The sequence below is a fragment of the Oratosquilla oratoria genome, chromosome 17 (assembly GCF_046742065.1).
Source record: "Oratosquilla oratoria isolate Oo_2021 chromosome 17, ASM4674206v1, whole genome shotgun sequence".
Classification (NCBI taxonomy): Eukaryota; Metazoa; Arthropoda; class Malacostraca; order Stomatopoda; family Squillidae; genus Oratosquilla; species Oratosquilla oratoria.
In genome coordinates, this window is record NC_134793.1 from 52,873,548 (window position 1) to 52,883,547 (window position 10,000).

The window sequence follows — 10,000 nt, forward strand, 5'->3', positions numbered from 1 at the left end:
CCGTAATCTACCTTGCCACATCTACCGCCTGTACACGTCATATATCGGCTTTGGCACACACGCACAGACTATGCTATGCATGTCGCTGCACGCAAAGTCAACAACATATATCTTGGTGATGGTAGCGGTATGTGGCCTTTGGTGAGCGGCGTGGGTGGCAAAGTTGATGGAGGCGATCTTAAACAGCCGAAGCTTTCCAGTCTTTATTTGTGTAGAGAAATCCCGCTCTCCTAGAGAGCATAAACCTATATATACGTGGGCTCATGGCAAGGTTGCCGACGAGGTATTAGTATACATAACGCTGTTTACCAGCGAGATTATACATTTAAATGATCTTTACATGCTTTATATAATTAAGGAGAAGATAATACATAGTTGTATGATATTGTACAATGGTGTCCGAACTTGGACAGGAGAAAATTAGCTTAAGGAATCATTTATCATGAAGTAGCAATTTCATGGTTGTCAGGCGTCAGAGTTTCTGCACAGCTGCGGTTTTGTGAGAGATCATGACCCAGGACAAACAACAGAAACTTGACCCTGCTTTTCTAGTGAGTTCCAGAATACCATCTCGCTCCTAAAGCGTGGTGCAGCGAGATGCATAACATAACCTGTGCGTATGTGCGAGATCCGATAGATGATGTGTAGAAGAAGTAGATGTGGCAAGGTAGATAACGGTAATAGATTACGCTGTCTAGAAGTTCTAGTTGTCCAACATAGCTCGGCATTGCTACCAGTGTCCGGCCTCGCGACACATTCTGTCTTCTGAATGTCCACATCGAACTTGAAGTACGAACTGCAAGAAGGAGATAGAAAGGGGGTGTGCCTAAGTGAAGATATTGATCTTCCCTGAGTGGCAATGGTGATCTGCACAGACAGAAAATAGATACTTGTTTATGGCATGATATGGCTGAGAATGAAATATATTGGTTTGAAACTAAATGTATGAAATTTTGGGGCCAAGCGAGACTTTACACAATTCTATTTCTGAGGCTATAACGGGGTGTAGGGATTGGTGGAGTGGTAGAGGTGTTTGTGTTTAGTGTATCGGTCGTGTCTGGGGGTTGTGCAAGAGGGGGAGAAGGAATACTCTCCATGTCAAACCTCTGAGAACTGGTTTGATATTGTTTAAGTGTAAGATAGCTTCTGTGAGTTCTCGTAGGTGGAAGGCTTTTATCTTATCATGAGGAGGTGTTTCGATGACACGGAATGGACCGAGGAATTTGGGAGAGAGTCTTGATGTGGGTTGGTGGTTGGTGTTGTATACAGTGTCACCTACAGGAACATTATAATCCCTAGAGTGAGCGTTTGCCAATCTAATCATATCAGCTTTTGAGAGAGTCAATGACTCATGTACTCTTTTGAAAAGAGTGTTGAAATTAGTCAGAGTGACTTTGACGTAGTCGTTGAAATCATACATGGGGGGGGGGTTCTGACGTGATGAGGTCGTACAGCATTTTCTTATCTGACCCGAACAAAACAAAGTGGGGTGATTTTGAGATTGATCTTTTGATTGTGCTGTTAATGCAGGCTTGTATCATGGGTATGTGTTCATCCTAAGATGAGCGTATGTCTGTGGTAAGGTGTCTTAGTGTGTTGAGAATCTTCCGATTTTGACGTTCAACGAGTCCATTTGAGCTAGGGTGGTATGGTGTGGTGTTACATTTGGTAATGTTGAAATGTTTGCAGATATTGGTGAGAATGTCGTTATTGAATTTAGTGCCGTTGTCTGAGATGAGTGTTTTTGGTGTAGTGTAGGGGCAGATGACGTTGTTGATGATGGTCTGAGCTACACTTTTTGCTGTCTTGTTCCCTAAAGGAGAGAGAATGCAGAAACGAGAGAAATGGTCGATGCAGACGAAGAGGTATTGGTTCCCATTTGAGGTGAGTGATAGTTTGAGTAAGTCAATGACAATGGTTTCAAAGGGTCTAGAAGGTGTTGGATAGTTGTGTATAGGTACCTGGCCGCAAATGTAACCTTTATGAGCTATACATAAGTGACATGCATCTATGTATGTTTGTATGTCTCTGCTCATGGTGGTCCAAAAGTATGTCAATCTGGCTTGTGATAAGCATTTTTCTTTTCCACAATGTCCTGCTAGTGGAGAATTGTGAAGAATGTGAAGTACTTCCGGAACAAGTTTTGTAGGAACTACCAATTGTGCAACTTTTTTTTTTTTTTTTTTTTTTTTTTTTTGTGAGTAGTGTTGTGTGGTAGAGGACCTGGTCTAAGATCGAGTAATTTTCTATGTTGGGAGGAAAGTCGCCTGTATTGGTAGTGTCACCTGAGTTGAGATAATGAATGATTCTTCTCCATAGGGGTCTGTTGCTTGAGCTGCAATGACGCGTTCTCGCGTAAAGTCAATCGGCTGTACGGCTTGTTGTATGGTTGCTACGTGTCTGCTAAGGACGTCGGCTACCGTGCTTGCATGGCCCTGGAGGTAGTGGAATGTAGGCATGAATTCCTGAATGGTGAGGAACTATCTGGCTAGTTTTCCAGTGAGGTTCTTGCCTTTGAAAACGTGGAGAATGGGTTGATGGTCTGTGTGTACATGTATTTCATATCCAAGTATGATATCTTTGAAGTGCTTGAGGGCATATATGACAGCAAGAGCTTCGATCTCAGTGACAGAGTAGTTTTGTTCGTGCTTGTTCAATGCGCGGCTAGTGTATGCTATCGGTGTAAATTTTGAGTCGTGTTGTTGCATAAGTACTGCGCCGAGTCCTTTGTAGGAAGCATCTGTACAGAGTGTGAAAGGTTTTGAGTAGTTTGGAAATGCAAGTACAGGGGCTGTTGTGAACGCTTGTTTTAGATTGTGGAAAGCTGTGTGGTATTCAGGCGTCCAGTTAAAGGGAGTATCCTTTTTGAGAAGGGCTGTTAATGGGGCTGCCATGTGAAACGTCTGTAGAAACCTGATAAACCTAGAAATGATTTTATGTGTTCGGTAGAGGTAGGGGGTGGAAAGTCTAGTACAGCCTTAACTTTGTCCTGAGAGGTGATGACACCTTGAGAGTTTATGACGTGTCCTAGGAAATGTAATTCCCTTTTGAGGAAGGAACACTTCTTGAGTTTGAGTTTGAGACCTGCCGCGGCCTACCTTGAGAGGACAGTTTCGAGTGTGGAAAGGTGTTCTGTGAGTGACTTTGAGGCAATGATTATGTCGTCCAAGTAAATAAAAACTGTTTTTCCTATGACTCCTACTAGGACTTTGTACATTAATCTCGTGAACACTGAAGGAGCAGAGACGAGTCCCATAGCCAACCTTTTGAAGTGGTAGTGGCCCGTGTTGGTACTAAAGGCTGTTAGTGGTTTTGAGTCATCATCGAGAGGTATTTGGAAATACCCCGAAATGAGGTCGAGAGTTGAGAAAACAGTGTTGTGTTCACCTAAGGAGTAGAGGGTGTCTTGCAAACTAGGTATCGGGGATCTTTCAGCAATAGTGAGTTTATTTAGCTCACAAAAGTCTACAATAGGTCGGAATGATCCATCGTGTTTTGGAACAACAAAGAGAGGGAAATTCGAAGGGGATAGACTTGATTCTATAATGTCTTGGGCGAGTATGTCTGCAATGATGTTGTCAACAATGTTTTGTTTACTATGTGGCAGACGGTATGCTGGTATGTACAGTGGTTTTGCATGCTGTCGAAGTGGTATGTGATGTTCTATTATGTTTATGAGACCTAGTGGTTCATGAGCGTAAGGAGATCTGTTTGTTTCTGGAAAGTCTATGCTGTTTATGTGATCTGTTTGGATGGGTTGCTGCGTGTTTTGTTCCCCGGTGTTGATTGTACATACGTGATGCATGTTGTCTTGCTCGATTATCTTTACTAGATCTGGGTATATGGTAAAATCACAAATGTTTGTGCCTTTGTTAAGGTGGAGAGGTGCATTTGTGTAGTTCGTCTCTATGATGGTTGTATGTGCTTTGTTGGATGTGTTTGATATGGCAGATAGGAGAGAAACACCAGATACGCGGCAAGTGTCCGCGATGCAGAGGACATCTGAGTTTGGAGCTTGAAAGACACGAACTTTGAGCTTTGTGTACTCTCGGGGATACAGTGTTTCGTCACTGATTACGACTGCGTGAGATTTCGTGAGAGTGATTTGCGAGACGGTTGTGTATTCCAGTGTGAGCTCAGGGATGTCTGTGGAGACGTCGTGTTTATTTTGTTTATGAGCCGATTTTGACCTATGCGCTGACAGTCTGCGTCTGTTTCGTGTGTGTACCTGGGTGAGTGGTGGAAGTGGGCGTGTCTGCTGTAAGTGTCACTTGTACGTTCGCTTCAAGGTTTGTGTCATCTGTTGTTGCATGCTGTTGCTCGGCCACGTGAATGTTTGTGACATACGTGTTTGGTGTTTGGGGCTGCGTGTCGGCTGTGTTCAGAGCAGGTAAGAAGTGCTTATTGTAAACAATACCGTGTTTAGTAGGGTAGATGGTTATGTGATTGTCTTGCATCCATGTCAATCCTATAGGAATGTCTGCAGGAAATACTACTTCACCTACGTATACTGTCGTGGTAATGGGAGGGCAGTTTCCATGCAGGGAGATGTCTAAGTCGATCTTGCCAATGATGGGGAAGGGGACTCCGTCTACGTTAGACAACGTTATATCCTTGGGTTCTAGAATCGTTACCCTACGGTGCCTGAACCTAAGCTGGTCGAAGGCAAATTTTGACATGACGTTTACGGGAGAGCCTGTGTCCAGAAAGAGTGCTTGCGGGGTGCTGTTGACAGTGGCTTGAAGTACCATAGAAGATGGGGATGGTCGAGAGGCTGTCATCGTGAGTACCGGTAGAGGAGGGGGGGTGTTGACTGGGTCTCGTGAAGTCGTGTGTGTGGGTCACCGTGAGACGATAGTCATATCGTGTTTTGTTTGTTTGTGTTGCCGCTAGTCGGTTGTTGGGGAGACGCTTATGAAGTGTGGTTTTGAGATTTCAGATCGCGACATTGGTTTGTGTCATGGAAGAATGGGCCGTCGTATTGGTAGTAGTTTGTCGGTTGTCTGTAATAATACCTGCTTGTGCTATGTCCCGGGTTATTGTAGATAGTAAAAAAAAAAAAACGTGTTCCTGAGAGTGATCGCTGTCGTGACCGTGTGCGTGACCTTTGTCTACCTCTGGTGTGGGTAACTTGTGAGATTTGTGCTACTGAGGTTGTCTGTGTGGTGGGGACGTTTTGTTGATGGATCTGTGTTTTTGCTATTGTCGTATCTGAAAACTTCCTAGAGAAATCTACGAGTCTGGAGCGAAAGGTATGGTGGCTATTTTCTGCAGTGTTTTTGGGTGAAGTTGCGCTATCAGTCTAAGATAACCAAAGAGTGAGAGTACGTTATCTAAGCTAACTGTGTCGTTTTTAACCCAGTGGGAAGATGTGAGTGCGTCTCTCAGTTCCTGCTTGAAATCGCTTGCGATTTCGACTGCTCGTTCCTTGGTGGTGTAAGGGCCTGTGTTAATTTTCTTACCGAGTGTGTATAGGGGAGAGAGAGAGCCTAATTGTTCGTATGCAGCGAATGATTTCCTGAACTGATCTACGAATTGGTCGTATGTTTGTGTTTGGTTGAATGCGTCTGACTGGACAATGTCACTGGCTAAGGTGTCATTAAAACTAATTCTTGATTTGAGAACCGCGATCTTTGTCTTGTCGTCCTTAACTTGTGTACGCTGTATTTCTGAATTTACGTCATCTAACAGAGTGTGAATGACGATGTTGGTCCCGTCAAACTTCGGAAGAGTATTGTCATGCTTAATGAGTGTGAGTAAATTTGTAGCAGAGCGTTGTATTTCTGGTTGGCTAATTGTAGAATCTGTGTTCTTGTTGAGCGTAGACTCTGTGTTATTTTTGTTGGGGGTTGCCATCTTGGAGCGTGTGTTGTAAGAGTGTGATATTTTGGGTTGTGAATTGGTCATGCAACTTTCGTACTTTAAGAATTTAAAAAATTACTTGAAAAATAAGGCTTGAAAAAATATGAAAAAATCACATAAATGCCTTCACTTTGGAACTCACTCACGCTACTGACAGAGCTAGGCCTAGCCCAAAAATTTAAGCATCTACTTACAGACCGATGGATATAATGCGATGGTGAAATGGTCTCGTAGAGGTGGGTGAATGACCAATGAATTGGTGTGAAGGTGCAGAAAATCTGTAATTGTATAGAAAGAATAAGTATAGGGAAGTGGGGACAGGGGTGAGTAGATCGTTTGTGGATTGCAATAGTTCAATGTGTCGACCCGAATTTTCAGACGTGGTGGAGCGATATTTTCGTTGGAGAATGGTTGGTCGAGGAGCTTGACGGCGTCCTAGTTGTGAGATTCTGTCCGATGTGCTGGGCTGGCTCACAGCGAGGTAGATGGACTTGTCTCGTTGCAGGTGGTCCTGGGGTTGTGTTGCCTCCGGCTGCTGGTTCGCTGGGCGAGTCGGTAGATTTTGTCCTCTTTCGCTGGGTAGGGCGCACAGCGAAGTTGATGGCTTGTGGGTTTTTGTCCGCTTCCGCTTGGTTGGGTTCACCGCGAAGTTGATGGCATATGGCCTTTTGTCCGCTTTCGCTAGGTTGGGTGCACAGCGAAGTTGATGGCTTGTCTCGTTGTGCTGGTTGGGTTTTCTTTGGAAGTGGATCCCACTTGTGCCACCAGATAGCAAAGTGTAGCAAAGTCAACAACATATATTTTGGTGATGGTAGCGGTATGTGGCGGTATATGCCCTTTGGCGAGCGGCGTGGATGGCGAAGTTGATGGAGGCGATCTTAAACAGCCGAAGCTTTCCAGTCTTTATTTGTGTAGAGAAATCCCGCTCTCCCAGAGAGCATAAACCTATATATACATGGGCTCATGGCAAGGCTGCCGACGAGGTATTTATATACATAACGCTGTTTACCAGCGAGATTATACATCTAAATGATCTTTACATGCTTTATATAATTAAGGAGAAGATAATACATAGTTGTATGATATTGTACAATGGTGTCCGAACTTGGACAGGAGAAAATTAGCTTAAGGAATCATTTATTATGAAGTAGCAATTTCATGGTTGTCAGGCGTCAGAGTTTCTGCACAGCTGCGGTTTTGTGAGAGATCATGACCCAGGACGAACAATAGAAACTTAACCCTGCGTTTCTAGTGAGGTCCAGAATACCACCTCGCTCCTAAGTGTGGTGCAGCGAGATGCATAGCATAGCCTGTGTCTAGAAGTTCTGGTTGTCCAACATATATACCATTATATATATATATATATATATATATATATATATCTATATCTCTATATATATACATATATATATATATATATATATACATATACGTATATATATATACACATATATATACATGTATATATATATATATACAGTATATGCATATATATATATATATATATATATATATATATCACTTTGGCAAAATGTTGTAGCACATATGTAATAAATAATCACGAAAAACCCACAGTCGGAATAAAAAGGAAACTTTAGAAGAATGTGTAACTTCTATATTTCGGCTAATAGCTATAGCCCTTTTCAGGAAAATACAGATTACAAGAATTTGCAGAGACATAAGTACAATGAGATATGAGTAGAAGGGGAACACGCAGAGTTGAAACAGGACGACCCGTCACGCAGGGCGGAGTCAGAGGTGAGGGGATGTGTGGGTGGAGGTGTGAGGTCATGAGTAAAAAGGGCGGGAAGAAGGGTCAGGAGGGTGATAATTCTTAACCAAGCGGCTCACAGCTAGCCGTGAGATAATGTCCGGGGACCATTGACCTTTGGGGATATTCAAGTTCGGACATTCTTCGATTAAGGCTGATTCAACAATTTTTCTTTTAAAACTGCAGTTGGACTTGAACAAAATTTTGGTCTTGTCCCAGTCAAGACTTTGATTTTTGGTTCTGACGTGTTGGAACACCGCGGAATTTACTTGAGCATACCTAATGGATCTTACAAAGGCGATTACAAAGGCGGAGCATGCCGACAGGAGATCTTTTGATCCATATCTAGGTCGGATGCAAAAAAAAAAAAAAAAAAATCATATTAATAATAAAATAAAAAATAAAAACTATAATAATGTAAATAACAAATAAAATACATAAATAAATGCATAGGTATAGTTAAAATAATAAACAGGTAAATAGTAAATAATAATAAATTGACATGTAACTAATAATAAATGAAAATCAGACAGACAAATTATAACAAAACAAAAACAAATAATATAAGATAAATTATAATCATTACAACATCTTACTTAGGTATTTATCTAAATTATTCTTAAAGCTTCGAACTGCACTACATTCCACTACCTGTGCAGGAAGTTTATTCCATTCATTAACTACACGGTTGGCAAAGCTGTTTCTACCTACTTCCAAATTGAATCTATTTCCGGACAGTTTGAGACCATTGTTTCTTGTCTGATTCTCATTCAATGTGAAAATTTTGTCACTTTTGATGTTGTCAATTCCCTTTAAAATCTTAAAGACCTGTATCAAGTCACCTCTGAGTCTACGCTTTTTTAGGGAAAACAGATTCATGTGCTTTAGTCGATTTTCGTATGATTTATTTTTGATATTTGGAATCAGTTTTGTGGCTCTCCGTTGTACTTTTTTCAGTCTGTCAATGTCTTTAATGAGATTCGGTGACCATACGGAAACAGTATATTCCAAATGTGGACGAACTAACGATTTATATAGCTTGTTAATTAGTGATGGACTTTTGAAATTAAAAGATCGCGCAATCAGTCCCAGAATCTTATTTGCTTTCTCAGAGGCTGAAATACACTGCTTGGATGATTTGAGGTCGTTACTGATAATTACGCCGAGATCTTTTTCACTATCCACTTTTGTTAACGAATTTCCAAATAAATTGTAATCGTACTTACTGTTATTTTTACCTATGTGCATTACCTTGCATTTACTTGTGTTAAATTTCATTAGCCACTTTTCAGACCATTGCTGTAATTGATCTAAATCTTCTTGAATATCTAATTGGTTTGAGTGATCATTTGCCACTCCGCACAGTTTTGTATCATCAGCAAATTTGGAAACAGTAGATTTTAGTCCATGGTCTATATCATTTATATATACTATGAATAGAAGTGGCCCAGGAACGGAACCCTGAGGAACTCCACTTGCAACACTTTTCCATCCAGAAGTTTTTCCATTTAAAACAACTCTGTTTTCGACCATTCAACCAATTACTAGTCCAACCTAATAGGCTACCACTTATTCCATGCAAAGCTAATTTAGTAAGTAGTCTTTCGTGTGGGACGGTATCAAAAGCTTTTGCAAAGTCTAGATATATTAAATCTATATTGTTTCTTTTGTCATAATTCGAGATAACTGTGTTGTAGAATTCGAGTAAATTAGTCACGCAAGAACGTTTCCGTCTGAAACCATGCTGGCTATCATTTATCAAACGGTTACTTTCTAAATGATGTTCGATAGCATCTCTGATGATAGTTTCCATTACTTTTCCTAAGATTGAAGTCAAACTTATAGGCCTATAGTTATTTGGTTTCTTTTTGTCACCTTTTTTGAATATGGGAGTAACGTTAGCTAGCTTCCATTCTCTTGGGAGATCTCCGGATATGATGGATTTCTTGAAAATAATTTCTAATGGAACAACAATCTCATTTTTCATTTCCTTTAAGATTCTTGGATGCCAACCGTCAGGCCCTGGTGTTTTATTAACTTTGAGTTTGTCTATACACCTTTTAATTTTTTCTTTTGTTACATTTACCGTAGTGAGTAAGTTTACCCCAGACTTTTCACAGGTTTCAGTTTGGAATTCACTTTGAGGTGTTTCGTTTACGAATACCGAGCTAAAATAATTGTTTAAGATATTACACATTCCTTCATTTGAATATTCAAGTTGACCGTCAGCAGATAATAGTGGACCAATGTGATTCCTAACAACCTTTCTATCTCTAATGTAACTACAGAATTCTTTGGGATTCTCTTTAGATTTATCAGCGATGTTCATTTCGTATTGTCGTTTTCTTTTTCTTATTGTCTTTTTTA